Source organism: Onychomys torridus, chromosome 4, assembly GCF_903995425.1.
Source record: "Onychomys torridus chromosome 4, mOncTor1.1, whole genome shotgun sequence".
Taxonomy (NCBI): domain Eukaryota; kingdom Metazoa; phylum Chordata; class Mammalia; order Rodentia; family Cricetidae; genus Onychomys; species Onychomys torridus.
Genome location: NC_050446.1, coordinates 121,716,340 through 121,734,119, shown reverse-complemented (window position 1 = coordinate 121,734,119; position 17,780 = coordinate 121,716,340). Strand labels below are relative to the sequence as shown.

Sequence of the window (17,780 nt, the reverse complement as noted above, 5' to 3'; positions counted from 1 at the left end):
AGCTGAGCAGGAGACCTGCCAGTGTGAAGAATCTATGCCTCAACATACCTCATGTTGGAAGAGTCAGCACATCAGCACATTTGACCCCAGAAGAGAGCATCCAAGAGTTTTAAAACGTGCACACTGTTTTTTAAACTTCTGAGGAAAAAAACTAGAGGCAAGAAAATTGAATATGCCCAAACAGACCCTACTGAAGCAGTGTCTGTTGTGGGATATTTTAATCACACTTTAATACTCCTGAGACTGTCAATAAAATTTAGCTTGAATCAGAGGGCAGAGAAGTGACCAGTGACTTCCTCTTTCTCATCTTCCTGGATCCAAATGGCCCTTGATCCAAATTAATCTTTCTAACCCCTCCCTACCACTTCTTGTATCTCTCTATATGCCCTAGGTCCTCCAAAACCCCTATGACTGATTCTGGTCAGCTAGTAGCTAGCTCCACCCTCTAATTCAAAGTAAACTTTATTGACACTCACGAGAGTGTCAGAGTGTGATGAAAATATCCCATTCTGCCTCCCATCTCTCTTAGCCTCCCCATGGCATGGCCCAGCCAGATATAGAGCATCTTGAAAAGGGGTTATATATAGTTATATATGGTAGGTCAGCAGTTGCAACTTTTAGACTGGTTTTGTTAAGGATAAGATGCTTCCATTTATTTTTAAGAAGAATCACAATATAACCAAGCATAATAAAATCAAATCTCAATCTAGTAATTCTCATGTCAAAGTGACTTCCCTATATTCAATATTGTCTTTGATGCTTCCTCTAAAGCAAAGTATGAAGAGGTGGAGAGATGGCTCAGAGACTATAAGCATTTGCTGCTCTTTCAAAGGACCTGAGTTAGTTCATAGCATCCACATCAGTCAGCTCACAACACCTATAACTCTAGCTCCAAGGGCATCTGATGGTACTTCTGGCCTCTGCAACCACTGGAAGATACATACATATGGATCTACACAAACACATAAAATAAAAATACTGTAATACATTTCTACAGTGAAGCATGAGTCCATTCCTAGATGCAGACAAGATGATCTGCATGAGAAGGGGAATGGGAGCACTTGGGAGAATTCATTACTGAGAAAAAGAACAGGACTCTGAGTGGGAAAGAGCTGAGTGGGCCAAGCATGACTCCAGAAATACAGAGTGGCTTCCTCTACCTCCGAGCCAAGAATCACGTCTTGTCTATTAGTGGCAGTTGTCCCCCGTGGGATGTCAAACAAGTTTCTTTTTCCATAACAACCTTGCAGTTAATTGGATACAGAGCCCATGCCCTCACATCCGCTCCTGATGTTTTCTGTTCCTCAGGTGGAACACTTTCCATCCTTTCAACTATTTCTGATACAACATTTTGGCAGCAGGAAACACAGATGGAGGAAAGAGTGTGAGTAAGTACTCCGTGTACGCTCCAGTACATGGCAGATCTCTCTCTGCCCTGTAAGCCAAACATCCTGACACCAGATCAGAGCACACATTCAGAGAGGCATGTCAGCAGGCAGCACTCCAAGGCGCCTGCCTGTGAGGGGAAACAAGTAAAACTGGCCAAATTATTTTTGCCATGTTAATTAAGAAATGCTTTCCCTTCATTGAATCTCATATGGGTCTGCCTGGGATTTTGTCCTCTCTTGGAAGTATTAAAGTGTTATGTTTTAACATCTTAATGAATCTTTCCTTAAGATACAGTTGGGATTGTTTCTGCATTTAATGCACAAATCTACACATGTACATGTCAGCCTCATGATCTTTCAACTTGTCTTATGAAATAAAAATAAAAAGTACCTAATGGATGTTTTTTTGAAATTGTAGAGCCAACATAGAATCGAATAAGGTACAAATTAATAGTTCTTTTGGAATTCCTGGAATCAGCTCTTACAGGTGGAATTCTAAGCCCACCTTCTCCTGGTCTTCTCTGCCTTGTTTATGGAGGCAAACCACAGAAGTCAAGAAATAGACATACCAGCTGTGCCAATATTAGGCAGATTCTGAGAGTACTCTTATAATCTTGGACCTATGATTGTGAAAGGTAAGATTTCTATATCTGATTTTCTATATCTGATAATATCACCACTAATTGCAACAGTAGTAGAGCTAGCCATAATGCTCTCAATTATTCGAGAACATTTTTAGTGGTTCTTCATGAATGATGGTGTCTCTTGCTCAAAAGCAGATTTTTAAAAATCATGGTAAAAATAACCAAGAGGCTGGAATTGAACAGATTACTCAGTGGTTAAGAGCACTTGTTATTTTTTTCAGAGGACCCAGGTTCAATTCCCAACACCCATGTGGCAGATCACCACCACCTATAAGTACAATTTTGTGGGATCTGATGCCCTCTTCTGGCTTCTAAGGGCAGCTTGATGCACAAGTGGTGCACATATGTGCAGGTAGGCAAAACACTCATGCACATAAAATAAAAAGTTAAAATTAAAAAATGACCAAGATCTCTAAGACATTTGATAATTTTAACATTTTAAAAATATTTTCCTATTTTACATATTTTATTAAATATCTTAATTAATCAATCATTGTAATCATTGGAAGTATTAATGATACATTAATTTATAAGATAACCTAGCAGATTGTCAGCCTTTGTTGGTGATGATCACATACTTTCATTATTTCCCTGCACCCCACATAACAACTAGCAGTGAAGGTCCCTAACAACAAAAGTTAAGTCTCAGATTAAACGTAAAATCAAATTACATCAATAGACAACTTATGAAAACACCAAATAAAAAAATGAACTCATCAAAATGCAAAGAACAGAACCTGTGTGGTACCAACATCACTGTAGAAAGAGACAGAGGAAAGAGTGGACCTACAAAACCAGAGAAGAGGAGAAACCAAAAATGCCCAGTAAACACTCACAGCTAAGGGAAGAAAAAGTTTTATTCTTTTTGCTCAGAATTGCATTGATTATCTGGGCTCTTTTATGGTTCCATATGAAATTTAAAAAAAAATAAGTGTGTGTGTGTGTGTGTGTGTGTGTGTGTGTGTGTGTGTGTGTGTGTGTGATAGAGAGACAGAGAGAGAGAGGAGAGAGAGAGAGAGAGAATGTGCTGGGTATCTTGATGAGATTACACTTAATCTGTAAATTGATTTTGCTAGAATAGTCATTTTCACAGTATTAATTCTATTGACCTATTGTAGTTAGAGTTTTCCTGCCTGGCCCAGTCAGGACAAATCTCTCTTACCCGCCAGTCCCACAGTTGCTCAGACCCAACCAAGAAAGCACACAGAAACTTACATTGCTTACAAACTGTATGGCCGTGGCAGGCTGCTTGTTATCTACCTTTTCTATCTTAAATTAACCCATTTCTGTTAGTCTATACTTTGCCACATGGCTTGTGGCTTACCAGTGTCTTTACATGTTGCTTTTCATGGCGGCAGCTGGCGGTGTCTCCCCCCAGCCTTTTACTTCCCAGAATTCTTTTTTCTCTTGTCCCGCCTATACTTCCTGCCTGGCCACTGGCCAATCAGAACTTTATTTACACAGAGCGATATCCACAGCAATCTATGAACATGGGATGTCTTTCTATTTTCTAGTTTCTTTCTCAACCTATCTTTTCAGAGATTTGAAGTTTCACTGTAGAGGTTCTTCAACTCCTGAGTTGTATTTATTCCAAGATACTGTATTGTGTTTGATGCTGTTGCAAATGAAAGTGTATCCATGAACTCTTTATTAGTGTATTTATTGGTGATGTATGGAAAGCTACCCGTTTTTGTAAGTTGATTTTATACCCTGCCACTTTGCTGAAATTTTCTGGTGGAATTTTTGGTTATCCTCTATGTATAATATCATAGCATCTACATATAGGAATGATATGACTGCTGTCCCTATTTGTATCCCTTTAATTTCCTTCACTTGCCTCATTGGTCCAGCTGGTGTTCCAAGGACTATATTGAAAAGGATTGGGAGTAGAGGACAGTCCTGACTGGTTTCTGATTTTAACAGGATTGCTTCAAGTTTTTCTTTATTTAGGATAATGTTGGCTGTGGCTTTGTCATATACAGCCTTTATCATGCTGAGGGTTCTCCCTTGTCCTATTCTCTCTGTGACTTCCTTCATAAAGGCATATAGGATTTCATCAAAGGCATTTTATACAGCTATTGGGATGATCATGTGACTTTTGGCTTTAATTTATATGATTTATTGACTTACATATGTTTAACCAACCCTGCAATTCTGGGATAAGCCAAACTGACTGTGGTGGAATATCTTCTTGATATGTGCTGTTTCAGTTTGTCAGTTAATTTTACTGAGGAATTTTATATGTTAATCAGAGATGTTGTTTTGTAATTTTGTTTCTTTTGCTGTGTCTTTACTGGTATGGATATAATAATAATAATAGTAATATCTTCATAAAACAAGTTTGAGAGTGACCCTTCTGTTTTTATTTTTTGAATAAGAAGTATTGGTTGCAGTTCTTTGAAAGTCTGGTAGAATCTTGCTGTAGGTTCATATGGACCTGGATCTTTTTTAGTCACGAGGGTTTTTATTACTGTCTCAATCTCATTTCTTATCGATCTTCAGAATTCAAATCTAGAAAAAAAAAGCAAGCAACTGTAAATAAGCACAACACACAACAAGTTAGGTGGGACAGAAAGTAAAGAGGCCAAAACATTAAAAAACAAAGAGATGAAATGATATCATAAGAGGTGACAATATACTGAATATAAATCAAGAAGCCTCAAAAAATGGATAATAAATAGTCTCTGAGAAAAGAGGAAAAACAAGAAATAGCAAAATGTTATAAGAATATGTGGAGGCAACTTTTCAGAAAATTAAAATGTGTATTTTAGTTTATAATTAATCTATGTATAATATAAATTTTCAACTACATGTTGAAAAGGTGCTGAACCAAAAGAAGCAATGCTGAAACACTCTAATAAAATTACTGGAGTTGGAAGAATAGTGATACTTTCTGGCATTAAGTAAAGATACAGAAGCTTTAACATGAAAAGAACAGATGGATCTATCTCACTGGCAATGCTCAAGGCCCAGTGAAAGAAAGTGAAGAGATGCTGTCCATCCAAGTGACTCCAGGATATAAAGGCTATAGATAACTTGTATAGCATACAAGAACTCAGGTAATGCTGCTTCTGGAGAACCTACTAGAAAACAAACCTCAGAAAAATAAAATTATCATAGAGACATTGGGACAATAGTTGATGGTATGGGTCAAATTTACTGTTATCTTTACTACTACCATGTTTAAGAGTTGAAATGAAGGAGGCATAACGTATAATGATTTTAAACACTGATATTATAAAAATGGCATTAGTTTTAAAGAATGGGGAAGGAATGAGGAAAGCGTCAATAACACTTAGCAGTTGTTATATTGACAGTGTAACATCAGGCACATCATGTGGTACAAAGCTCATGAGTAATGGAGGAATATTCTGCCATCCCCATCTTCTTGAGACCTGGGATTACTACTGAAGAATGATCAACACAAAGAAGTGACCTCGAGAACTGAAGCAAGCCTTAGCATGGACTACAGAAATCAATAGGTACTCCTAGAATATTTTAACTTGGGGATTCATGATCGAAATGGCAATAAAACCAGTGTCTGGCTCTGCCTTGAGATACTCACTTTTGGAAACCAGTCACCATGTTGAGAAGAAACTCAGGTGTGTGGAGTGAACATTTATTCTGAACTTAAAGCCACTTGGAAGCCCAATGATACCCAGTATCTAACACATGGAAAGTGAGTGAATCTTCAGATGATCCCAGTTCCAAACCCAGGAGCAAAGACCAGAGACAGGCAACCTCCCAGTGAGCCCTACCTGGATCCCAGAACAGACTCACTGAACATGATAAATGGTTGCCTCCTTTACATAAAATGCCATTGCTCTGAATTTTTCAGCTTTTTCTCATTGCTAGGGCAAAATGCCTGAAAAGAGAAACTTACAGAAGGCTAGAGGCTTGGTGGAGACTCGATAGTAGAGTGCTAACTGCACCACCATGAGGACTGAACGAGAGACATAGAGACAGGAGAGCTGCTGCAGCTCCCTGGCCAACTAGTCTAACCAACTCAGTGAGCTCCAGGTTCAGTGAGAAGCCTCATCTCAAAAAGTATGTCAGTAAAGCAGTTGAGGAAGACAACCAACATTTAGGCAGATATCCACTATCAACTTCTAATTTCCTAATGCATATAGAGAGAAAGAGAGAGACAGGGACAGATAGACAGATAGACAGAGACTGTCGTTTTGCTTGTTTTACTTTGTATTTGTCCCATCATTACCTTGGATTTGTTATTGATTCTTTTGTCCACAGGGATCAATGAATTCTCTTTTTTTCTAAATTCAATATCTGAGCATGTATGTTTCTTTTGTATGTTATTCGTGATAGTCTTTGATTAATATTATGTCAGCAAATGTTCAACAACTACTCTTCTGAAGGAACAAAAACACAAGGTTTTTAGGACTTGAAGATTTTCCTGAAATAATCCTACCATGTCTAGTGTCAAGCTGCCAGTGTGATGTCACTGAATGCAGAATTGGGAAGAGATTGTTAGGAGTACATTGCTATTTATCACAAATCATTTCACACACACACACACACACACACACACACACACACACACACACATTATGGATATTTATAATGTACATGTAAAAAAGATATAAATGATTCCAGGTTCACAGATATACTAAGATGTAAGCAAAAAATTAAGAAGTAGTGAGTCAAGTACTTTTTTATTCCTGCTTTTAAATAATTTGTCTAACTATGATGATATATCCATTTAAGTTTAGATAGTGGCTTTGTTTAGCTGAATAATGTGTTCCTTGACAGCCAGCTTTGCTGAAGACATTACAGCTAGGTTCAGCCCTGGGTCATATGGACTTTATTTGCTTGAGAACACTATTGACAATGTTCTTTCATTTTTCTACCTTCACTTCTCCTATGGAGACCTCTGGAACTGAGACTTTGCAACATGAAAACTAAACTGATGAACTATGTCTGATTTCATAGAACACAGGCAACCTAGAAGACATGGCAAGTATTTTCAAATCCCTATTAAAACAAGGAAATGTTTGTACTCAGAATGAGGGATAATTTTCCCTTTAGTTGCTTTGGTCAGAGTATTTTTTCTTTTTTTTTTTTAATATTTTTATTTTATAATTAACTTAATTTCCCATATCAGCCACAGATTCCCTCATCCTCCCCTCCTCCCACTCCCCAGCCCTCCCTCCCAATTTACCCCCCCCCCATTCCCACCTCCTCTAAGGCAAGGTCTCCCCTGGGGAGTCAGTTAAGCCTAGTAGACTCAGCCGAAGCAGGTCCAGTCCCCTCCTTTCTACACCAAGGCTGAGCAAAGTGTCCCAGCATAGGCCCCAGGCTCTAAAAAGCCAGCCCATGCACCAAGGACAGGTCCCGGTTCCACTGACTGGGGGCCTCCCAAATAGCTCAAGCTAATCAACTGTCTCACTTATCCAAAGGGCCTGGTCTAGTTCCATGGGGGGCTCCTCAGCCATGTTCACAGTTCATGCATTTCCACTAGTTTGGCTATTTGTCCCTGTGCTTTTTTCAATCATGGTCTCAATATCTCTCACTCATACAATCCCTCCTCTCTCCATACAATCCCTCCTTTCTCTCGCTGATTGGACTCCTGGAGCTCCACCTGGATCTCTGCATCTGCTTCCATCAGACACTGAATGAGAATTCTATCATGACAGTCAGGGTGTTTGGCCATCCGATCACCAGAGCAGGTCAGCCCAGGCACTCTCTCGGCCATTGCCAGTAGCTTACAGTGGAGGTATCTTTGTGGATTTCTGGGGACCTCTCTAGCACTCTGCTTCTTCCTATTCCCTTGGGGTCTTCATTCATTATGGTATCTCCCTCTCCATTCTCCCACTCTGCTCCTAATCCAGCTGGGACCTCCCACTCCTCTAAGCTTTTTCCCCCAACCCTTGCCCTCCATTACCCCCCAAACCCCAGTTTGCTCATGTAGATCTCATCCATTTTTCTGTCATTGGGTGATCCCTGCTTCTTTCTTAGGGTTCTCTTTACTAGACAGCCTCCCTGGAGTTTTGAGATGCAGTATGGTTATCCTTTGTTTTACATATAACATCCACTTATGACGGAGTACATACCATATTTGTCTTTCTGAGTCTGGGTTACTTCACTCAGGATGATTTTTTCTAGTTCCATCAATATGCCTGCAAAACTCATACTATCATTGTTTTTCTCTGCTGGGTAGTACTCCATTGTGTATATGTACCACATTTTATTTAGCCATTCTTCAGTTGAAGGGCATCTAAGTTGTTTCCACATTCTGGCCATTACAAATAATGCTGCTATGAACATAGTTGATCATGTGTCCTTGTGGTATAATTGAGTATTCCTTGGGTATCCCAAGAGTGGAATAGCTGGTTCTTGAGGGAGGTTGATTCCCAATTTTCTAAGAAAGCACCATATTGATTTATAAAGTGGCTATAAAAGTTTGCATTCCCATCAACAGTGGAGGAGTGTTCCCCTTGCTCCACATCCTCTCCAACATAAGCTATCTTCAGGTTTATTTTTAACTTAACCATTCTGACAGGTGTGTCATAACTAGATGTCAACATGTAGAAGGCTGCAAATAGATCCATATCTGTCACCGTGCACAAAACTTAAGTCCAAGTGGATCAAAGACCTCAACATAAATCCAGTTACTCTGAACCTGATAGAAGAGAAAGTAGGAAGTAGTCTTGAACACACTGGCACCAAAGATCACTTTCCAAATATAACACCAGTAGCACAGACACTGAGAGAAATAATTAATAAATGGGACGTCTTGAAACTGAGAAGCTTTTGTAGGGCAAAGGACACAGTCATCAAGACAAAGCGACAGCCTACAGAATGGGAAAAGGTCTTCACCAACCCCACATCTGACAGAGGGCTGATATCCAGAACATATAAAGAACTCAAGAAATTAGACATCAAAATACCCAACAGTCCAATTAAAATTGGGTATAGAGCTAAACAGAGAAGTCTCAACAGAAGAAGCTCAAATGGCTGAAAGACATTTAAGGAATTGTTCAACATCGTTAGTCATCAGGAAATGCAAATCAAAATGACTCTGAGATACCATCTTACAGAGTATTTTTTCAAACTAAGAGGAAAGAGATTAAAGTTGTCCAGGATATTCCTGGGAAAACAGTCTTTATAAAGTATCAAGTACTCTGTCCAGACACAAGTGTTAGGATCCTAATTCCTTACCTGTCAGAGACACTTTTCTTTTCTTTTCTTTTTTCAGAAGAAAAAAACTTTATTTTCATTAACTCAAAAAAAAAAAAAAAAAAAAAACCAGTTGGTTCAAGGGGGCCATCACTTGCCCAGTCCCAACACTACTACAGGCCTCAGTGAGTATCTACACAGTTAGAACTCTTTAATAGCTATTCTCAAGCGATGGAGCTATTAGAAGGTTTAGTCAGGGTCCACACGTGCACTGTCAATTATGTAGAGCCCATTTCTTTTTCTTCAGTTTCAATCAACTTCTTAATTAGATCAAACCATTTGCAATTCTTCACTACCGCAAAACCTCGTTGAAGCCCTCACAGAGTTTGACGTCACTCTGGTTCTGGGCACACTCCAGAAACTGATCTCAAGAGAGCAAGGCCCAAAAGACTGCTGGTTCACCAGCTGGGATCCCTGGGGCTCCTGGTAAGTGATGCCAGGCCTTGCATGCTCAGTATTACCACCTCCACTGAAGCCCCCAGTGATGGCATGACCCAGGGTGTGCCCCACTGCAGAGCCCACAGCCACACCAGCTGCAGTGGTGGCCAACTGGGACATCAGGGCTGGCTGCCTGGGTGCAGCAGGTGAACCAACTGCAGATGGGGCAGCTGCTGCTGGAGGATGAGCTGGAGGATGAGCTGCAGGTGCTTGTCTGGGAGCAGCCCTCATCTGAGGGGCCCAGCTGGCCAGAGGGGCCACCCCGGAAGAGCGGCTTTGGCTTCCACGTAGCATCCTAAGTGCTCACACTCTCAGAGTCAGAAAACAACTAACTGCCAAAACACTTTTCTTTAGACAAAACTTGGGAAGGAGAGCAGACAATGAAACTCCAAGATCCAATTATCCAAAATCCCTGATATTATGCTCCATTCCTTTTGAGAAGCTAAACAAAATAGATGCAAATTGGATAAAATACCACATGAATCTTGATTATTACTTGATTTCAACCTTGTTCTTCATGCTAGGCTGTTACTCTGTTTCATAGGAATAAAGATACGAAGAACCTAAAATTCACCCAAGTCTGTAGATCTGGACACAACACAGTAAAAATGAACAACAGATAACATGAGCAGCACTGAACATTGGACTTTTTCTGGGCCAGGCTGCCCTCTGAGATCTCAGATTATTTATTCTTAGGAAATACATATGAGAAGAGTACTAGGATTATCTATCTTCATTTTGCAGAGGAGGAAACTAAACAGGAAGGCAGGAAGCAATCCCCCAGACCGAGTCTAGTGTCCACTTCCTGAGCCACTATATTTCTTCAAGTACTTGCACCCACCCTTTCCTCCCCAGAGCTCACACTCAGTGCTATGGACAGAAATTGCTGCTGGTTTCCAGGCAGACTTCGCCTGCACGGTAAGAACTCCAGTCGCTGGTACACATGAACCTGGATTTTCCAATTGAGCTTGGCTCCAGCTCCCTGGAGAGTTTATAGCAAATTGGGAAAGCTAGAACTGTCTCCTGCCCACTCCTGCTAATTAAACTCCTCCAACTGACACTTTTTGGCTGGTTCCAAGAGGATATTATTTTTAGCTTTTGAGGGTTAAAGGGGAAGGGAAGTGTGCCAGATTCAGGTTGTTAGAGAGGGAGAGAGAGAACAGAGCTCAGAAAGATGCATTGTGATGGTGACTACATTTAATAAGATGAGAAAATTGGGAGTCTGGGCCTGTCTCGGTCCATAGGAAGGTTCTAAACCCTGTTGGCCTCCTAATGGCTCTGCCACATTAAACTGTGGAGGATTTCTATGCTTACCAGTCCCAGGGGGACTGCAGCTGCAAATATTGGGATGATCCTGAAGGGTTATTATGATTATGATTATTACTATTTACTGGAAGAAAAGAAGAGTGAGGCTTCCTGAGCCCTGGTACTTGCAGAGCCCCTTAGCAGCACTAACCTCGCCTGTCATCAAACCTAATCAATCAGTGACTTACTAACAGGACCCTGATTAGGAAAGTGGGAGACAGGGAGTTGATAAACCTAGGCTCACATGGTCACAGAAACTCATCGGAGGTGGGCAGTCTATGGCCCTGCCTTCCAGGACCCCATCTGTCAAAGTTAGTTTCACACTTCTATCCACTACCTCTTTCTTCCTTCAGCCCTTCCCTCTTTCTTCTGTTCCGGTGATTAAAGATGCCAGGTCCCCAGCTATTTACCAAGAGCTCTGCAAGCTATCAAAACCTGAGCAGCTCAGGCCTGTTAAGATGAGGCATAAAACCTTGCAGCCCCATTATACAAACCATAAGACTCAATTCACAGGAAAAATAACCTTTTTGGTTTGCCTATGCTCTTCCTGGGATTAATAGACACCATTGTTTAGTTTGACAGCCATGGCTGCACTGAACAGCAAGCTAACATTTTCACTTCTGGACAGATCAAGGAGAGAAAACACTCCTGACACTCAGTAGATCATTTTTCTCAACTCACTACATTACCATTGTTTTAGAACATGTGGGTGGAATTTTTAACATATACGATAAGCAAATATAATAGAGCTGAATTAATCTAAGTTTTGCTTTTGTTTTATGATAAGGATTCTTGTAATTCATGCTGGTACATGTTATAGAATAATTATTTTAAGGTGTGTTACATTTGTTTATGCTGTGGAATATTTGTTTAATGATGCAAAGATGTATTGCATTCCTTTGTGTTGCATTTTTCTTGACTCTCTGAAGCTGTGTTACTTTGCCTCTGTATAATACCTGATTGGTCTAATAAAGAGCTGAATAGCCAATAGCCAGGCAGGAGAAAGGATGGGCAGGGCTAGCAGTCAGAGAGAATAAATAGAAGGAGAAAAAGAGCAAAAAGGAAAGAAGGAATGAGAAAAAAAGGAAGAGGACATCAGAGACCAGCCACCCTATACAACAAACCACAAAGTAAAAAAATAATGGAAGATATACAGAAATAGAGAAAACAAAAGTCCCAGAGGCATAAGATAGACAGGATAATTTAAGAAAAGCTGGCTAGAACTAAGCCAAGTTAAGGATGGGCATTCATAAGAAAGAATAAGCCTCCAAGTGTAATTTATTTGGGAGCTGGGTGATGGGCCCCCAGGAGAGTAAAGAGCCAAAAAGTAAAAAACAAACAAACAAACAAACAAACAAACAAATTCAAGTACACACCTCCATGCCTAGGAGTCTACCCATGCATTTTAGGCAAGCACTTTCAAATAAACTACATGCCCAATCTAAAGGTAGTTTTGTCTTATGCTGTTTTGTTTTGTTTTGTTTTGTTTTGTTTTGTTTTGTTTTGTTTTGTTTTGTTTGGGACAGGCTCTCATAATCTAAGTTTTGAAAGGCATCTATTGTAAGAGTGATGGCTGGCTAACTGTACTAATTGAGAATGGGCAAGGGCCAGATCTGGATTTGAATCTCAGCCCACACCCTTACTACCTAAAGTACCTTAGGCAAGTCATGTCACTGAGAACACAGCTCCCTCACCGTAAAATGTTTTAATAGCAGTTACCTCATAGGGTTATGTGCAGGATACCATGAGATGATGCCACTAAATCTGAGCAAGGACCTGGCTACAGTCCTCCCTTGTAGTAGCTATGTTATTAAATTATCTGAGACCAGAAGGAGCAGGGAGTGACCTGGAGGTAAAACCAAATGGACAGCATCATTTGGGCATGAGGTAGGCTTTACTTTTCAACTTTTATAAACTGTCTGGCCTCTAATAGTCAATGAGAAACAAACACATAATTGCCATCAGTCCAGAATGATTGCTCATTGTTAATCTCTACCCACTCCTACTTCCATGAGCAACTGCTGTAAAACATGCTCCACCCCACAAAAGTAAACACTGTACTCATTTAGGAGATAATTTCCAAAGACTAGTATGAATCAAATTTTAATAGTGGGTGGTCAGTGGGAATGTAATGTGCTTTATAGTAAACTAAAGAGTTTTACTAATCTATGTCATTTAAGGAAATTGGATAAAAATCATATAAGCATTGAATCATACTAAATCTGTTGTTCCCTGGTTCTCAACATGGAGTAGTTTCAGTCACTCACCCTCCCAATAAAGACACTGGCAGTATCTGGAGATATTTTTGGTTATCACAACTGCAGTGTGGACAATTTCTGGCAATTTCTACTGGGCAAATGACAGGGACTCTGATAAATGAGCCACAGGTGCCTCCACAAACCCAGCTCTTATGTTCTCAAGATCACTAATATTGAGGTTGGGAAACTCTGTCCTAACCAAACTTTCAGGGCTATGGGTGACCCTGCATATAATAATTGAATACTAAAACACCTGAATAATGTGAAGAAATTTAGCTAAAATGTAAACCACTGACATCAAAATGAAGCAAATTCATCTCATTTGATGGCCATTTATTCCTCTTATAGTTCATGATTCATTTTTCACATTTAAAAGTATTTTCCAGACCTAGGCATGATGATGGACCACCTGTACGCTCAGCACTAGAGAGGCAAAAGCAAGTAGATCTCTTTGAGTTCAAGGGCAGTCTAATCCACACAGCAAGTTCCAGGCCAGCTAAAGCTACATTATGAGACCAAAGATGAAATGCAATGGCTGTCTGTACAGGCACTGTTTCAGAGCTGCTGATGGGAGGCTGATTTTATAGGTTTTGTCTGCAGAGAAAGTTTGAGAGTCTAAGGCCAAGCTGATTGTGGCTGTATCATCCATGATGATATTACTCCCAAGAGACCTTCTCCCTGCACTGCTGAAAAAAGACAAAGTAGAAAAGGGAAGAAAGCCATGGTGACGATCCTACTCACCTTCAATCCAGTGTAAGGATTTTCCTCATCTCAATTCACCCTGAACATGGTTGCTAGCACAGGATTTCTCCAATGGCTGCCAAGGTGGAAATCAAAATATTGAAAGTACAAGGAACAGGGTATAGATCCCATTCGTTGTTTAGTTTTCTTCATTTTTCCTGCCAACAGAATATGGCTTTGCCCATCTGAGAAAGTCATTAGAGAGAGGAGAGACATTATAAGCACTTCCCCTCAAAATGGAAAGTGTTTGCTTTTTTTGGAAACTGTCAGCCTGGAAGAGATCAGATTCAGTAGAGGGCAAAACTACCAAAGTAAAGATCACATGGTCCTTTGATTTCAGAAGCTCCTGATTAGAATTTGGCACTGTGCCTCCCCTAAGCCCACCTGTATTTCCATGGGCCAACCACTGCCATGTTATAGCTTTGGGAAGTTCACAAAATTGGTTGGCCCAGGAAAATACAGGTCCAAGGAGGATCTAACTGGGTGTGTTAAATGTGGATTAATAGCCAGAAACTGGACACGGTGCTAGGAAGGCTTCTGCTGCTCCAAGGGAATTTCAGAAGGGGCAATTAGGTTAGTGTTATAAAAGAAATAAAGGAAGGTGGCTAGGGCAGACTCTTCTTTAAACTTGCAGTAGCCCAATTTGGATTAAAAACATTTTTAAAAACATGTCAATGAGCTCATGGAGTAACTGCCGTGTTTAAACATTATCCCTCAGCCTGTGCCCTTCTTCACAATACTCTGACTTCTTTGGAGGCAGGCCTCTTGAAGCAAGCAGCTCATCTACATCTACTTTTCTTTTCTTTTGGTGAATCTTCATAGATTCTTGATGAATTATTCATTTTAATCCCAACATGGATGGGTATTTCACAAGATCCCTATAACATAGATGGATTCTAATACAGAATGTGTTCCAATCTAATGTATCCACAATACACCAGGACTAACAACAAATTTACCATGGGGTGTATGCCCAAATGGGTGTGGACTGATTTCAGACATAATGCTGTCATGTAGTATTTAGTGACCAGTGAGGACTCATTTGAGTTTACTATGTGGTGTTGGCACTGGACTGGTTTTGTGAAATGAAGTAGTTACTTATTTGTACAGGAATCCAGATGAGATTTGCTGCTTGAGTCTCTGCCTTCAGAGGTCCTCTGGGCTAGAATATGGTATACACTATGAAGCCATGAACTCCCCTGAGTTACATACCACTTAAACTTAACAGGTCAGTACTTTGGCTGGGAGGATACCTCTAAGATGTCAGTGACAGAGCCTTTTTAAGCAGCAGGTACAAGGTAAACTGCTTACAACCAAGAGGGTAGATCTCCAGAAACTGAGAGACCTGTGAACATACTTTGAAAAAGGAGCTTCAGCTTTAAAATGGGTAGAAAAGTGACTGCATGATTGGCCAAGCTTATATGGGTAATTTGATGGTGTCTAAACCTTCTTTCCATTGAATCCACTAATGTCTTGAACTTGATCCCTAGCAGTATAACACAGTGGCCTTTGCTTCCAATGGTCTATTGGTCTTTTTATTTTAGTTTAACATTGATCATGTCACTGCGTTATTTATTGAGCCAAGACGTATCCTGCCCACCCCCACACATTCATCCTAAAGGAATTGTCTTGGAAAGACAAATATCACTTACAGATATTGTATGATAGTGGCCACAATAATAATAATAGTAATGATGATGATGATGGTGATGATGCTAATGACAATAGTAACTAAGACTTATTGAGTCCCTATCAAATGTAAGGCATGGAGCTTGGAACAATCCTTTGTAGTTGGTTGCAGAGAATCGAAGTCTTTCAATTACTTAATCAACATTTTTTTTCTGAGACCACACATCTTCACTCTGTGCCTGGGGGGAACTGGGCATTTATTCGCTAGAGCAAGAAGAGTTGCTAGTAGTGTTAAACAGGTAGAGGCCGGGGACTCTGAAGTGAGACTCTGAAGTTAACAAATATTTCATTAAGTATTTTTATGCAATCTATTTCAAATAAATTACTTAACTAATAAAGATTTAAGAATCCTTCACAAAAAAATGCTGGTAACAGAGAGGCAGGGGTTAGGATTAACAGGGACTTATGGTTTGGTGATTCCTAGGAATCACTTGCAAGATCTAATGGGACAGGGTTGAAAAAGAGTTAATTGGAGTCATTTACAAAGGACAGAGAGGAGAGAGAAGATATCTTAATGGGTACAGGGATGACAATCCAGACTGGGCAAGATCAGAGAAGCTGAGTGGTCAGATAGAGGCTAGAGCCAGGCTATCCCCATATCTGGAGATGCTGTGAGCCACGGGGTACTTGTAAATGCTTGAGAGCTGTCACCTACAGTGCCAGCAGAATGCAGCCTGCAGGATAGGATTCAAGCACATAGACATTAAATGATTTCTATGTGTGTCTGGTCACATTAACATTAACACACTAACTCAGGGTGCCCTTTCCCCAACCACAGCTTCTGCCCACCTTCAAACACTTTCTCCCAGGAACTGTATCTACTGCAGTCTCTCCAGAGCCTCCAAGCAGTCATCTCCTCAGGATTTGATTGAAGTCTTTTATGTCAGGTGCTCAGATGGAGAATGAGCTGGCTGTTGCTGGTCCCGCAGCTACAGGAGGGCCCTCTCCAGTAGTCTCCCTAATAAAGCAACACCTAGAGCACCCAGATCTTTCAGATACCTGTAATATGACAGGTGCCCCAAGAGTGGGCTCAAAATCCAAAGAGGATTTAAAACTATTGAAACCAACCGTTGCAAAAAGAGCAAGAATATAAGCTCTTTGTGAATCTGCATAGCTTCCCACTGTGAACACAAGTAGGAGGGAGTCTAATAAGACCAGCTTCAGAGCTATTTGGCCCAATTTTGGCTCTACCATATCCCAGCTCTCTCACACTAGGCAAGTTGCTTAACCTCTCTCTCCCTCTCAGTTCCCTCATCTATAAATTGGAACCAAAAATAGAATCTTGTATGAGGTTTTTATGAGGATTCTGGAAGTTAATAAATATAAAGCCCTCAGGCCAGTGTAGAACTTGGGATGTGCTCCTTAAGTTCTGTCTAAAGGCATGCACATAAAGGGTTTTTGTGTAAATATGAGCTTGGGAATAATTCTGATTGGAGGGAAGAGCTGAAGTGTTCAAAGATTCAAGACTGCAGGGTAATGAACGCTGCTTCCCTTGAACATCTGTCCTTCATCTTTCTTCAGTAGTTCCTCAGCTCCACCCTATTCCCATTCTGCCATAGCTCTGGATGCTCTCTAAATTCACATGTGGATTTCTTTTGTGGGCTTTAGGTTAAGTGAACGAACGGAGACACAGATTCTAACCCCACAGGACAGTCATGAGCTTAGAAAGATCCCTGCCTGTGGATCCCAGACTCCTCCCCACTCAACTTCTCCACCTTCTTCCTCATCAGCACCATGGAGCAAAGGTCCCATCTCTGTAACATATCTTAAGTGACTAGTGAGAGAATGAATGGTACAGGTAAGACTTAGAGCATCCAATTGGCCACTGTGGCATTTCCCTTTCTTCATTGACCTCTTTCCTGACTGATAGCCAGGAACGAGCAAGTTATTAAACATGGTGCCAGCCATGCCAGCTTTCTCATCTAAAGAGTATTTCTACAACAAGTGATGCTACCTGATCCTCCACAGTAAAGCCAGAAGTGTGCACCTATCCTACAGAGAGCCAAGCCTTGCTGTGTCTCAGGAGCTCTTTAAACTAGTGTAAGAAGCTCCAAATAGAAAGAAATGGACCTATACAATGTGCATGTGGATATTAATGTATGTGAGAACGCATGTGTGTGTTG

General features: G+C 40.5%; 1 pseudogene; it reads right to left on the bottom strand.

Moving 5' to 3' along the window:
* Positions 1-9,491: 9,491 nt before the first annotated feature.
* Positions 9,492-9,958, bottom strand: LOC118581112 (annotated as a pseudogene).
* Between the last annotated feature and the right edge of the window lie 7,822 nt (positions 9,959-17,780).